At 31.3% G+C, this 15,393-nt stretch overlaps 2 protein-coding genes across 5 annotated transcripts in view; one reads left to right on the top strand and one right to left on the bottom strand.

Annotated features, from left to right (window-relative positions):
* The window catches only part of LOC113515226 (flotillin-2), a 293,605-nt gene that overhangs the window by 155,785 nt on the left and 122,427 nt on the right, over window positions 1-15,393 (top strand). The window lies entirely within an intron of this gene.
* LOC113514955 (uncharacterized) overlaps window positions 1-15,393 on the bottom strand; it is a 39,692-nt gene that overhangs the window by 10,352 nt on the left and 13,947 nt on the right. The window contains exon 1 of one of the 2 annotated variants that reach the window (XM_026899052.3): window positions 4,312-4,644. The exons of the other annotated variant lie outside the window; for it this stretch is intronic. The gene's annotated coding sequence lies outside the window, so the exon portion shown is untranslated. Of the gene's footprint in view, window positions 1-4,311; window positions 4,645-15,393 lie in introns of those variants that run through there. 2 annotated transcript variants of the gene reach the window in all.

Raw genomic sequence — 15,393 nt, 5'->3', positions numbered from 1 at the left:
TTCATGTGAACAGAAAATAGTAATATATATTGATAAAGGTATAAAAGGTAATAACAATTTTAATAATAATTGAATTTATATATAATTAATGGAAACAATCCCCAACTACGCAAAGTTTTAGTTTATAATTAAAAAATAAAAAAATATCTTAATTGTATATGGTTTTTAAATGAATATTTAATAGATTACATAACTTAAATTATAAATCAATTTCTATTATTTCTTTATTAGAAATAAAAGAACATTTGCATACTACTGATATATTATTTATTGAACTTAGCAACTACTTTGCTATTTGCATTTTACTTAAAAGTTTTACCTCCAAAAGAGAAAATCAAACACTAGAAATGTCGTTTGCGATTTGCCAACCCATATGCTATGAAAGATTTATATCGCAGTTAATTGCATTGCAATGAATTAAACTTATTGCTAAAATATAGTATATATAATTTATAGATATAACTATAACTTGAATGTTTCCTCTTATTGGTGTCAAATACTTTCAATTGTAAGTAAATAGTCTAAGAAATTCTTTATCCTGGCCAAATGGGACAGCAATTTCTGTAATAGAGCCATTAGAAATCGGCGCCAAACGGCCAGTGTGTCACAATGTTAGGTGTTTTCAATTGTTTTAACATGCCTAACGCATTAAAGATATATTGAACATTTAAAGCTTCGGATTCTTTTACTACTTGAAATACCAAACAAGCTGATAATGACCTGATAGTCAACCTGATGTAAATATTAGAACATAAACATCACAATGGTTATTGTAAAAACCTGAATCTATTTTACTTTCTATGCATCGCCATTTGAGAAGTAAATTGTTTAAATAATAATTTCACTACCATATCTATTATATTATATTATATATATATATATATTCATAGTTTAATTATTTGGTGACAGAATTAAGTGAATATTTAACTGAACTAAATGTTGTCTTGCGGAAGTCCATATCACCGGTTATTTGAATAGAATTATTTTGTTTGATCCCGCTACCATTGATATGTGTGACCAACACCTGAAGACTAATCACCACTTTTACTACCAGAAGTTCCACAACCATCCATATTAGCCATCTATCCACGACTGCTATTTTGTTCACGCACGTTTTGCGACATGTGCTTCACCTCTAAACAAGACATCTTCAGGTAAATTATTAGATCGCTGTTAGGAGCTTAGTGTTAACCGTTCAGCACCCAAATTAGTCCTTGGCAGTTTGGATGTCGAACGAATAATTCTAATTAAATAACCAGATTTAGGGAGGTAGAAATAATAATGAAGACGATTTACTGGTCATCGGGAGAGTTAAAAAAACTTTTTTTACACAAGTCATTCTTGTCCATTACTATTTCATCCTTAGCACGAGATGTTCTATTAAACTTGGAAGGTTATATGATATATATCGTATTACAATATGCATAAAACTGTATTTTTTTTAAACTCGTACTAATCCGATGTTAAAGTTTTATGCGTTCCTCCTGGTTAGATACCATGGCCTTAGTTATTTATGTCGTAAATCACCAAAGCGTGGATTGTTGTGTTTCGGTCTGAAGAGTAAGATAGCCCGCGGTATATATACAATCTTATACATAATAACCAAATTAAAAAAACTGCCCAGGATGTTGAAATAAAGTAGTAAAGAGAAATCCGGAGAGATATTTAATTTGATGCAACCATCGTTTACTACATTATGTATACAGGGTGAAATCGGAATCATTATTATACTTGTAATATAGTGTTCTACCAATGATATTATTTTTCATAGAGAAATCGATAAAAAGTAAAAAATTGAGCCACTCATATCGTCATAGTCGTAGAATACTGACGGATCTGACAAATATTACATATATAGATCCGTCAGTATTCTACGACTATGACGGTATTATCTATCACACGTTCAGTTGGCAAATATCTTTGGGAAAAGATTAGTTTTACTAATAGTACACTTCCTTAGTAAGGTGTCAATAATTTAAATTTCACCTGGAATATATAATTGATAATACACTATGGTTGAATCAAATTCAATATAATTAAGAATTTCTCTTAAATGCTTCATTATAACCTCAAATTTAGTTCATTTCATTTGACTAATATGTATAATATTACTTATGGATTCTCTTTCTATCATCTCCCATGCCAAATAAAGATCATTCATTGCATGATGGCGTCTTCTACCCTGTGTGACCTTGATGAGTAATCAAAAGGAGTAATGTCCGATAGTATATACCGTGACGTCATACATTGTAACAATTAAATGTACTCGTAAGATTGCGTGCGCAAATCTCTAGATAGATAGGATCCATAAGTTTTTCTTAACACTCGTGTGGATAATTTCAGTATTTTAGGTCACCGGCATTGTTATAAATATCTCTTCTAATTATCTAACACGTTTAATTGATAGCTAAATTATACAATTACCATACGATATCCGCAACTTTAACCGCGTAAATTATTGAACGACTTCGCAGACTGTCAGTCATTGCTAAACTACATATATTTAAATCGCAACATATTAATATAAAGAAACTCATATATGTTAAAATAAATTTGTAACATGTATAATATTAATCTACCTAAGTAACTAGTAACCACCTATGTGACCGTGATGTCATATAATTCGTGATTACATAGGTATTTCCATTTTTCCTAAAACAAGTAAAAAAACCTAAAACAAGTCTATTTTAACTATTACACTGTTTTGCCACTTTCTCTTAAATCGGGAATTTAGTGTAAAATAAATAGACAAAACAGTTTAATAGCTAAAATAAGTTTATGAGAGGTTTAACGTTTCATGAATAAGAAGGATAGTGTATATTGTAAATATAGTGTGTGATATATTTAGAAACGATTCACTACTCTTAGAGATTTAGGCCCCAAATATAAGGCCTGAATCTCTGAAGTGTTCTCAGAGTTTTATTTGTCTTAAAACTTGCATGCTTAAATATCAAGTTCAAAACTAGCTTATGCGTGGGAAAGTTTTTGAATAATCATGTGAAAGGATGAAAGAAATGTAACCGGCAAGTACCTTGCTACCTTCTATTACAATTCGAATCTATATTATATGCAACCAGGATATGTTATATAATAACATTTGTGGTATCGAATATTAATATTTATTTATTGAACTTCATCACCAGTCAAGCTTTATCTACTAGTCAACCGTAAGCAAAAGTTTAAAAAATATAATGAGCAAATAGTAGAAAATAAATATCTATATATAAATACAGTAATATTTTCGTTGTAAAGATATAGATTCTACCAAAATATGTATAAATAAAATTAACGGTAATCCGACTGTTTTCTTCAGTAAATTGCTGTAACTCTGTAGCAAATTCAAATAATGATGTACGTGATTCAAATACTGTAAAAAAAAAGTAAAACAAGCAAAGGAATCAAGCTTCTTTTTGGAAGACAGAAAGGTATATAGTAGTTGTGAGAGACGAAAGTGGAATCCAGCTTGACCGGTAAGTGGTGTATATAGGAAGGTTACACGCTCGTTATCCAGGATCGAGAAATCAGCTTTCTATTCTGTAGATGATCTACTCATGTAACCCCTAGTTACTTGTACTGTTATTATTTTGGGCCTTACTGTTATACGGATGTAATAGGTTTGTTTATAGTTTGTTATGAATACATGTTATGAACAAAACATTAGGTAATGTGGTGAATACAAAATCTCTTCCAACTATATAATCTATTCCTATTGTAAGATGTATATTATTATTGTATATTGTTTTTTTAATTTGTAGACATATTTCATTTGTAGTCTGCAGTTTTTGTTAGTTTCTAAATTACATTAATGATCCTTTCTTCATTTTGTCGGAGTTACTAGAACGAGTTAATTCCTGCTTCCGATAAAAGTATTTTCTCATTGTTCTTTTCTCTCCTGTTTCGCACGTTCTAAAATTTAAATAAAACCATCACGAATTTTTAAGATCTTCTAATCTTAAAAATTCTTTACTGTTTACATTCAATAGCATCATAACGCCTTTACATGTGTATGAAGAAAATTAAAACCAATATTGTATTTATAACATTGATAAAATAATATTGTAATTATTTAAAGTTCTTCTAACAGTCATTATTGTTTAGTATTACAAAATGACAGCAGAAAAGCAATTCTGCAAATCATAAGTAAACCTATTGAGTATGCCCAATATTAAGTGGTTATTAATAGTAACAATTATTTAGAGAAAAGTAATTAAGATTTTTATAGATATATTAAATTGCATACATTAGTACATTTCGTTAGTTCATAAGAATGTTTAGTATAATAAGTATATATAATTTACTACTAAACCATACCTTAAATCCATTTTGATTAAAATTAAATTTCTCAGGACAAACAGGAACAATACACGTATTTCTTTCACCAACTATCGGATATTGCCAATTCCAACACTATCAAATTATTCACTTTCGTTGCACTAAAAATCTTTCACTTCGAACTTAATTTTTTCGAATTCGATTTTTAAATTTCGATGACTGCCACAATTTCTATGATTTGACAGTTTTTTCGGCGGGAATTCAGTTTATTACTTATAATTGTGTCTAGTAGGTATTGAAATTGTGATAGAAAGCTATGAATGCTCCGGTGATGGACTTTCATCGAATGCGTCCGACGACGCGCTTCGGCGCTGAGCGAGTGAGGCGCGGCAGACATTGATACCGGCATGTGCTCATTCATAATAATTGCTTTTATATGCACTTAAATTTTATTCACCTGTTTTAGGGAATATAGATAATAAAGGTTTAGAATAAAAGGTGCGCCATCTGACGAGAAGTTGATAATAGACTTATAGAAAAATTTTCTTTATAAAGGGCAACTAACAGGTGTTTATAACAAAGATATTTTATTAAAGAACATTTATAAGTTCAGTCAATATTAACAAATGGTTAGAATAATTAAAAATATATTTATACTTATTTATTATTATTTTATATTTATGCCAATGTATGCAGGAAATACAGGTTAGTATAATATTTATTTATGTAACGTATTGTACGTTCAATGATTTAATCATGATTACTGCACTACAATACCTAACTCTCTTCGGCTCAATAGTCACTGGCCACTAATATAGCCTTTCTCGAACCATCTACTAAATCCGTGCTCATCCGTCTCTTTTACTACATATCGTCTAGCTGCAAGCTTGAAAGAGAAAGGTGGTAGAGAAATTCGAGTGCAACATTTTGCATCGCGATCTGTATATTTTTTCTGAAATTGACCCTGCAGTGTTAAGTGGTAATCTGTTTTAAAGTTTTGGCGCGAAAGTGAAAGGAGCAGCTGGAGTATTCAAAATTTGTTGTATCCTTAAGAAATAATAAAATTAATGTTTTACTCGTAAAATAGCAGTTATAGAAGATAAGAGATTGAAAGTTTAACTTCGTAAAGACGTATTGTGTGAAGAGATAAGGTTCATGCATGTAACCTTAGATTATTAGATAGGGCATCCAGTAACAAAAAACGGGCCAACTAATTAGTCAGGTAAATTGATGTTTGGCTGACTAAATATTTTTTAAATCAACAGAAAACGCGCCGTTTTTTTTTCAGTGTTGCAAGTATTTGGAGTAAAATTAGTTTTAATTTAAATATAAGGTATAAAGTACCTACAGATGTTTGTTTTGTTTACAGTTATTTATTCGTTTTCTTAACTAAAATTTTAATAGTACATGTATTAATTAAAATATTGGCTATTTTTAGTAATAAACAAAAATATATTTTAAACCTATATTTAGATATTAATCAAAATAATTGGTAAAGATAAGCAACATTATGAGTCATTATGCATTATTTATCTAGTTCTTTTAAATATATTCGTGAAAATTTTGTATTGTTTTACTTTTTAGTTTTACCTTACAATTTCTTCCACATACTACTGAATGATAAATGTACATTTCAATCAACTTCAAAAAGGAGATTCTAAATTCGGTAGTATTTTGTTATGTTTGTTGCCTCATAATTCTGTGTATTCTAAACCAATTTAATTTTTTTTTTTATCTAAAAAGATATACTTACAGATTGGTCCCCTATAATTTTTTTTTAATCCATAAAAGAAGTCAACCCAATTGAGAACATTCTCATTTTTTTAAGTCGTTTAAAATAAACATATCCCGGTTACACGGACGAAGGCGCGGGTAAAAACTAGTTAATAAATGGTAGAATAAGTAATGAGTAGAATGGCTAGGCCGTTGTATAGCAACAACGCGCGTGTAATTATTTCGGTCTGAATGCACTCTTTGAGATAAGGGGCATAACCCACATCATTACACCGTGGGCGTCACAGTATAATCTGTGACGATATTGTACTTAATATTTTAAATGTGAAAGTTTTTAATGCTTTGATGTAATGTGGTTATTTAGATGTCTGAATGTTTGTTACTCAATTACACTGCATATGATGTCAATGGCTCAGTCTATAAGCGACGGTTATTACTTACCATCAGGTGGACTGTCAGCTTCTTTGTCATTCAAAGTATCATTAAGAAAAAATAAATATAAATTTTTTGTCATTGCCAAAAAGATTTTTTGACAAAGCAATAAATAACAAATATCACTTCACTATAAATGTAACAAATATTGATAGGTTCACACATTTTTAAGGGATTTTGCTATAAAGTATAAATATTTTTTCACATTTATCAATTAGTAATGAAGAATAGACTACTAAAATATAATATTTGTAACATTATGAAGTTCAATGATATTAGAATTATTAAATTTAGAGAGTGTCAAGTATTACAAAAACTTAAACTTTAATAAATGATTTTTGCTTCTCATCTCGTATTCATCATTAGCAGACAAACGGAAATTAGTTATACCAGTGTAATCATTTAAAACATTTTTTCTCACAAGCAAAGTATATATTTATTGACACTTCATTAGACCTTAGTTTTATGCAAGAGCTCGGATCAGTTGGCATGTAAATATCTAATGGCCGTAATTGACACACCTGGCCAATTGTATAATGGAATTTTCTAATTACGTATTCTGGACGTTAACACCTACATTGCTAGCAATATTCTCTATAAAACGGCCTATATTCGCTTGACTCTGGAAACCTTTGAGATTAATTCATTTTGAATTTGCCAGTATGAGCCAACTGACTTGATTATGTCCGCATCATTTCATTCTTCACTTATGCTTCGCCGTTCTATATTTTAGCATATTCTGTCTTTCTCCGTAAAAAAAAATATATATACATTTATAAAACGAACTTACATTTTAATTGGAAAATATAGTTATATACGTAAAAGAGAACGCAATCGTAACTAGGTACCTACTCGTAATATAAATCTTAAAACATTAGCACCGGTCACTCTGAAAAAAAAAACAATATAATCTGGTAGAGTTTTCTATATTATGAAAAAAATGTATTTGTAACTGCCATAAGGAAATGATAAAAAACTAAAGAAAAAAGAAATTGTTTATTATTTGCATATAATTATAATCTAAGCTTTAATAATGTTAATCGAACTTTAATTCATTACGTCCGTACCGTTTTGTCCATCTATCGGCGAGTAGAAGCATTATAATTAAGTCGTAAGATGAATATTATTAACATGTCTCACTAGATGGCGCTGTATGTATCATCTACAGAATTAAAAAAATAAACATTTGTATTATTGTTGGAATTAACACATTATAATTAGTTTTGTATTTAATTACAAGATATTATTATTGAATAATTATAAGTGTCTGATCAACTGTAAATTATCAATGATTTGCATTCGATATCACATTACTTTACTTACTTTACGTACTTTATCCTGGTCACCTCAGATTGCTGAGATTAGCAGGAGGATGTTTGCGGCAACTGGATCCCTTTACAGGTTGCGTAAGGTTCTTCCTATGGATACCAAAATTGCGCTTGCTCATACATTGCTCCTCCCCATCCTTGACTACGCCGATTCCTGTTATTCAAATGTCACTGAAGAGCAGTTAAATAAACTTGAGCGTCTTCAAAATTTATGTATACGGTTCATATTTGGACTTCGCAAATATGACCATGTATCCCAATATCGTACACGGCTCAAGTGGCTCTCTATCCGTCTTCGTCGTAACTGGCACATCCTTTCCCTTCTTTACTCAATTCTCTTTAATCCAGTTACACCTCATTATTTAAAAGAACGTTTTATGTTTCTTGGAGATAGCAATTCTAATTCTTATTCTTTACGTAGTACTGACAACCTCCAACTCATAATTCCTACCCATTCTTCCTCTTTCTACTCCAAATCCTTTTCCGTGCAAGCAGTTCGTTTGTGGAACTCACTCCCTACCTCTATACGGTGCGCTCAATCGTTGCCCATTTTTAAAAACTTAGTTAAAGCCCACTACCTATCCTTATAATCACTTAGTCCTACGTATTTCCAGTTTTATGTGTGTTATATATATGTGTATTAATATGGTATATTTGTATGTATTTATGCGTATATATGTATATGTATGTATATATATTTATGTGTATGTATATATATGTATATGTTTGGTTGTATGTGTTTATTTATGTATGTATATGTATATGACTATGCTGTCACAAATATTATTTTTTACAAATCTATCTTTTTTAACGCGCCACCTACCTACTTATGCTTTAATCCTTTCTACCCAAAGGTTGTCTGGAAGAGATTGCTTAGCAATAAGACCGCCTTTTGTACTACACTATACGTATTGAAAATTGTTTTAACAAATCATGATATGTTGGTGCAATAAAGTGTTAAATAAATAAAATAAATAAATAAACTCTGAAGATACGAAATTGTCAGAGAAATTGTATAAGACTTCCGCATGGGAAACTTTGACCCGCTTGTTTTACCCCAACCTAATTCGTGAAAAATATACAGCGGGACAGAGGAGTCTACTTTTTTGAAGGTGGTTAACGAAATTGATATTTATTACCTAATTCTCTGATTTTATGTAAAAATTAATAATACATATCTATATGTTGGATAGAACATGAATAGCGGAAATCATTAAAGTATCAGTCTTAGAGGATTATAATGGAGTGATAACGCCATCTGCGATGATATGTGGTAATAGGTGAGGTCTGTTAGCCCATTGTAACGTATTCAACAACAATTAATTACAATGGTTTCCAGAAAGAAACGCGTGGAAGTTGACAGGATATATTGCTAGCAATGGGAATTAACGTTCCCTTTATTAACAATTCCTCTCGGGGGAAGAAGGGATTGTTAGTAATGGGGATTAGTATCCCAATTGCTAGCAATATACTATATCAGGTCGACCTCCTCGTGGTTCCCGCTGGAAACCATCATGATTGATTTATTGTTAGATTCGTCACGGTGGGCTAACTGACCTACTTCATCCTCACCTATCATCCCTCACTGGTGCCCCAATAGTGCAGGCGGGGTTACCATTCCATTATCATCCATTAAAAAACAATTCCTTTCTCTCCGCCCGTACCGGTAGATATCTGAGGGCCTACCATGATTGTTTTCCGAAATTTCGGAGCCAAACGAAACAGAAATTTGATGTTAAAATTACATAACACATGCCGTTTGGAAATATTAAAAATGTTAAAATATTGTTCCTTTGGACTTTTATGATAGGATGTATGACGAACGAAATGTTAAACATCATTTATTGGTCCGATTTTGGTATAAACAAAAACACGAAATTGAGTCCAAAATTTCGGAATTTCATTTCATGGTAGACCCGCTGATATCTGTATTAATTTCGATTTCATATTGGATAACAGGCATTTAAAATATTCTTTACTGGATCAATATATAGATATTTTAACAAACTTATAGAGATATGGCTAACATTACCACCCCTTCATATAACCTATGTAATCTTTGTGGTTATTCGTACAAAGTATAAAAAGAGGCTTCAACAGATTGTTGTAAATCAACATTCGTTGCGTAAAAATGTAAAGAAACCCAGTAATTAAACCAAAAAAGTATTTTGTAGGCCCGTATTTAAATGCATATTGAGTTATATAAGCACACAATTTTCTTATTGATATTACTGAATTAATATGCCACAGAAGAACTAATTAAGAAACATTCATTTTTCACTGCCTGCTAAGAGTGTCAAGCTGACGATCTCAGTTACTTGATCTTAGGCATTAGGTCACGTCTACACGAGATGGAAAGTGGAGTATTATAAACAACGTCCAAAATAATAAGTATATATTTAAAAAAATTCAAAAGAGGTACTCTATTCTCTTGAATTCAACCTATGTTGTATGTTACGCGATATTTACCTATGCTCGTCATTTCTGCACTAACATAGAACATTATTTTCACAATCGATAGTTTACTGTCGATAATCACATATTCATTTTATGACGACTGAACCTGCCATTTTTTTTTTTATTTTTATAACAAAGGGAGCAAGTGAGCATGCGGTTCACCTGATGGTAAGTAACTACCGCCGTCCATGTGCACTCGCGACACCAGAAGCATTTCAGGTGTGCTGCCGGCTTTTTAAAAAGGAATGATGCTCTTTTCTTAAAGGTTACGATGTTATATCGATTCGGAAATACTGCTGCTGAGATGCAAAATTCTCTTCGTTGCATAATAATTTATATCTATAAATACACGATGAGTTTCAAACATGGTACCTAATAGGTACCATGTTTGAAACTCAAATAGATACATTTGAAATTCCTTAATACGACGACACTAGTTCTGTATAATAAAATAAAACCTGTGGAAGTATCATAGTATGAATATTATCACTGATAAAGTACTATTTCAGATTCCACTTGTCAGAGATAATATTTTAATTAATTATTTTTTTTTTAGTTTTGGATATAAATCCTTTTGAGCTCGAATTACATATGAAGGATTGAATTAAAATATTTACCATATTTCTCAAATGTAGGTAATGCCTGTAATTATATATCTATCTGTCACTATAATATATTGATAAATCATTAAAGTAACAAATGTTAAAAATCTTGAAATTTCAAATTTCATTGTGTCGATGTAATTATGACAACACCATTATACCAAGACATTTTTTCTCGTGCGCCATGGCCGCCATGTCTCTGTGTAATTTAAATTACCTTATTTGTTGTTTTAGTAAATGGAGTTTTAATAAACAAATTAATTTTAATGCGCATCACTCACGATACTACCAAATGCCTGAAATTTCCAGCATCAATATTACCACTTGTCCTTTACCAACGTTTCCCCAAGTAGTGTATTTTTCCTTATGTATTTTCTTTCTTTACTTAGTCCTTACTAAAGAAAAAAGTTTGGCAGCATTTTTTGTTAACTTGTCGAATTATCTACTTTATTACGGCTAGTTATATAATTCCCTTCCGGGAGCAGTGTTTCCTGCTAAGTATAACTTGGGTTCTTTCAAAAGAGGCGTGAAAAAGTGTTTATATAAGCCGGCGTAGTGTGGGCCTCGAGTTAGATGCAATCTTACGTTAGGCCTGTGGACCACATAGAAAAATTTTACAATCACTTACCATCAGGTGGCTATGGTCAATGTGTCGTGCCAGTATAGAAAAAAAAAGCATGATAATCTTCTGAACATCAAAAAAATTTATTTACTTTAATACCCATGATGCTGTTCAACTCTACAGATGATACTTTCCATCAGGTGGAGCGTCAACTTTGCCATTCAATCTAATCTTAACTAATATTATTTTTGGAAGTCGGTGCGGGTCTCTAGTGTATATTTTAGTGATTATTTCTTGTAATTATTTATATTTATAATAAGTTTACTATTGTAATCTTTTGGAGGAAACAATAGAGAGTATCTATCTATCTATCTATATAAAAGAAATTATCTCCACCTGCCTTGACTTATCAGCAGGAGTAAATAGAATAAAAGTGTTATTTATCTTTCTTCATTTGGGCCCCCTAATTTTGTATCTTTGGGCAGTAACTCGACTGGGCAACGTTCGGAAAATTATGCATGAAACATCTCATCCAAAGTACCTCAAAATTTGAAGACGAAGGTCTTTAACCAGTGCGTGTTGTGAGTGTTGATGAACTAAGGAAATGAAACACGATACATATGGGCAATATGTAATAGCTACAAATTATTTAGCGAGCTATATAGAGAGCCATGTTCGGAGTGCCTTCACTTGACAGAAACAAAAAAATAGCATATTCCCAAAAGAACCAAAATTACTGACATAACCCGAAGAATAAACAACCTGAAATGGTAATGAGCTAAAAGAACAGCCAACTGATAGAGAAGAAAGGTTCTTGAATGGCGACTCCGTACGAGCAAATACAGTGTAGGACAACCCTTCACTAGATGGAGTAACGACCTCAAATGCATTACAGGAAGGCAATGGATGCAGGTGGCTCAAGACCGTTCCTTATAGCTTGGTTATGAAGGAGGCCTATGTTCAGCAAAGGACAGGAAATGCCTGATATGATGATGAATTCTGTATTTTGTAATCAGTTGACGATACTTAATTAATAATTGCTCGATAATTGATGTCAGTCTTTATTTTTGACTTGTTTTGTATTACGTAAATGCGATTAGTGAGCCGACAACTATAAATGTTGGTGTCGTCTCTGCAGAGCGATGCAGGAACTAAAATTACTATAATAAACCATTTACATCTGTTCTACATGATTTACATGGTCTCCATGATCGCTAGTGGCGTTTTTCTCATAATAAAAGTGCATTTAACCTATCTAGTGATTTAAAAGCAATTGTGTTACGTAATATTATTATTTTTAATGTTAATAATCGATCACAATGATCGGACAGTAACTGCTAATTGCTAACTTATCAGGTAATCAGACTACTTGTTTTTCAGCTTCATGTTTTAATCCAAATGGCTTGCATATGCTATTTTAAATTGTAGTATGCTCTACAAACTGTGGTTATATTGAGTGTTACGTTCATCACAACGATACCAGTGGACTAACACCTTTGACTTCCGCATTAGGGATTAGAATCGGAAGCATATTTATTTTTATTTCATGTTCACAGTTTGTACAAATATTTGTATATAAAGTAAGATAAAATCTGTAATCTTTACCAGAGGGAGACTTTGTACAAAAGTCGATTGCTTGGGTACCTCTGTCCCATTCGTGTTTCAACCGTGAAGCAGTTGTGTTTGCATGGCTGTGTTTCGGTTTGAAGGGTGGGATATGGCGTGAATTTACTGGGTACAGAGGAATAACATCTGAGTCCTCAGGAATGGCAACGCATGGGGGGTATCATGGGCGAAACAGTATACTCTGTTATGTCCATGGTACTGCTCGTGTCTATGGGCGGCGGTTACCACTTTCCATCAGGTGGGCCGTCAGCTTGTTTGCCATTCTAATGTTCTATAAAAAAAAAAAAAAAAAAAAAAAAAAAAAAAAAAAAAAAAATATTTGTATATAAAAAGATAAAATCTTACAAGATAACAAGGCTAATACTCGTAAGTATAGTCTGACTGTGTGATTCCGGCATAGAATAGGCCATCTCTTCCGTTCTTGTGCGTGTTGTAAGAAGCTGCTAAGGGAATGGTCGAGGGATGAGTGACAGCGTACCTCTTGACGTCACCAAAGCCCAAACTGCTGTTGCCAACCCGCTTGTTGAGCGTAGCAACTATTGGCAAATTCCCCCCAAAGGGGTTGTTAAGCAGTGGACAGTTAAGGGCTTTATCGTCGTCACCATAGTGTTTTAATATTCTGTCTGTTTAAGAAAGAAAAAGTTAATGTTTTGTTAAAGTTATTACAAAAGTGTTGTTTAAACAAAATCGATAACAAGTGGAAAGAATTAATCAATAAATTATTTAAAATAATTTTTATTCAAGTAAAGTTATTAAATAATAAGCATTTTTTAATAATATTTTTTTTATGAAACTACCACTCAGTTCGCACATCTGTTGCTTTTTTTTGAAATAAGAGTTAAATGTACAACAAAAAGAAAATGATTAGATAAAACGACTGTCATAAGCTTTGCATTGATAAAAGAAAGAAAAAAGCTACAATGCTACAACACTTTATTTATTTATACTACATAAATAAAAAAATCGATTATATAATTAAATAATTAATAAATATGTTAATAAAATAAAATAGTGATAAAATAAATCAATATTGGACATCAAATAAAGAAAACGAAAGATTAAAGAAGAAGCAGACATTCTTATGGTCGAATTAGTTACTCGTTGGTTTACATTTTCATTGAGTTCTATTGAAATTGACTTATAATAGTATGTAATTAAATTCATAATGAAATTGTTGCACTAGTGGAGCTCCTATTGAATTAGTCTCGTTCATCGAATACGTGAACGCGTAATCGAGAAATCGGTAGGGGATCGATGATCTCTTCTAACACATATCGATATGTTACATAAAGTACCATTAATGGCACATTGACGTGATTTTATTGCATTTTTTAAATTGTTAAATCAATCTATGGTAATATTTTATTGCTTATATCATCGTCAACAAAAGTGTAAGAGTTACCACATGTGAATTCGGTAAATAAAATTATTTTAAATATATAACTTAGCTACTAATTAAAAATCTTAATTTACCATTTACTACAATAATATTACATTTCATTAAATTTTTTTTTTAATTGAAATTAATAATATAAGATTTATTAAACCTGCTTCAGAATAAATATTATTACTTTGTCTATGGTATTAATATATAAGTATTATACGGTATCTATCTACGGTATGGATACCAAGCAGAAGCAAAGAAAAAGCAAGGTTATTTCTCCTTTTGGATTTTCAAAGCTGTCTGGAAGACAGTACCTTTAATGGATAAGTCCGTCAGTGTACCTGATATTTTTTTTCAATTAGCCCATACCTTATACCGATGGGATATTTATATTAATTTCCATCGAGTTCTTTATTTTGTTAATTAATATTAAATATACGATATTTAGTATATTTATACGTTATTAGATCAATACATAGATATGGTAACCGATATACATTCAAATATATCACTATATATTACACACCCTACTTCAGAGGAAACCGATATATAGATATCGGAGCGGAACCGATATTACCCATGAATATTTTGTGTTCATTAAATTGCCCATAACATAAAATATAATTATATACACGTATGTAACCGGAACGTCGTACGACGAGGCAGATTTTAACCCACATTCTTCATAGCCGTAAATATTAATCATTGAGCTATAGATTTATTAAAACTGGTTCGGAATTTAAAAAAATGGTATTGCGCAATATTCAAAATTATTGTTTAATTATATCGACACCGGTAACTACCATCGCTAGATGGTAACTTTCATTTTTAACTGGATCTCATTTGCAGTGGAACGACTTGGTTATCTAGATCACGAACCGATAATGTGGACTACAATAAACTTTGTTCCAGGAAAGTTAGATTTATGCGTAGTTAGTTTAGATCCTTCTTATATTGTAAACGTGAAAGTTTTTGAAGTTGTTTAGATGTTTATTA

The sequence above is a fragment of the Galleria mellonella genome, unplaced genomic scaffold, assembly GCF_026898425.1.
Source record: "Galleria mellonella isolate WM207_F2 unplaced genomic scaffold, CSIRO_AGI_GalMel_v1 utg312, whole genome shotgun sequence".
Taxonomy (NCBI): Eukaryota; Metazoa; Arthropoda; class Insecta; order Lepidoptera; family Pyralidae; genus Galleria; species Galleria mellonella.
The sequence above is the reverse complement of the archived record's forward strand: the minus strand, read 5'-3'. Positions and strand labels throughout refer to the sequence as shown.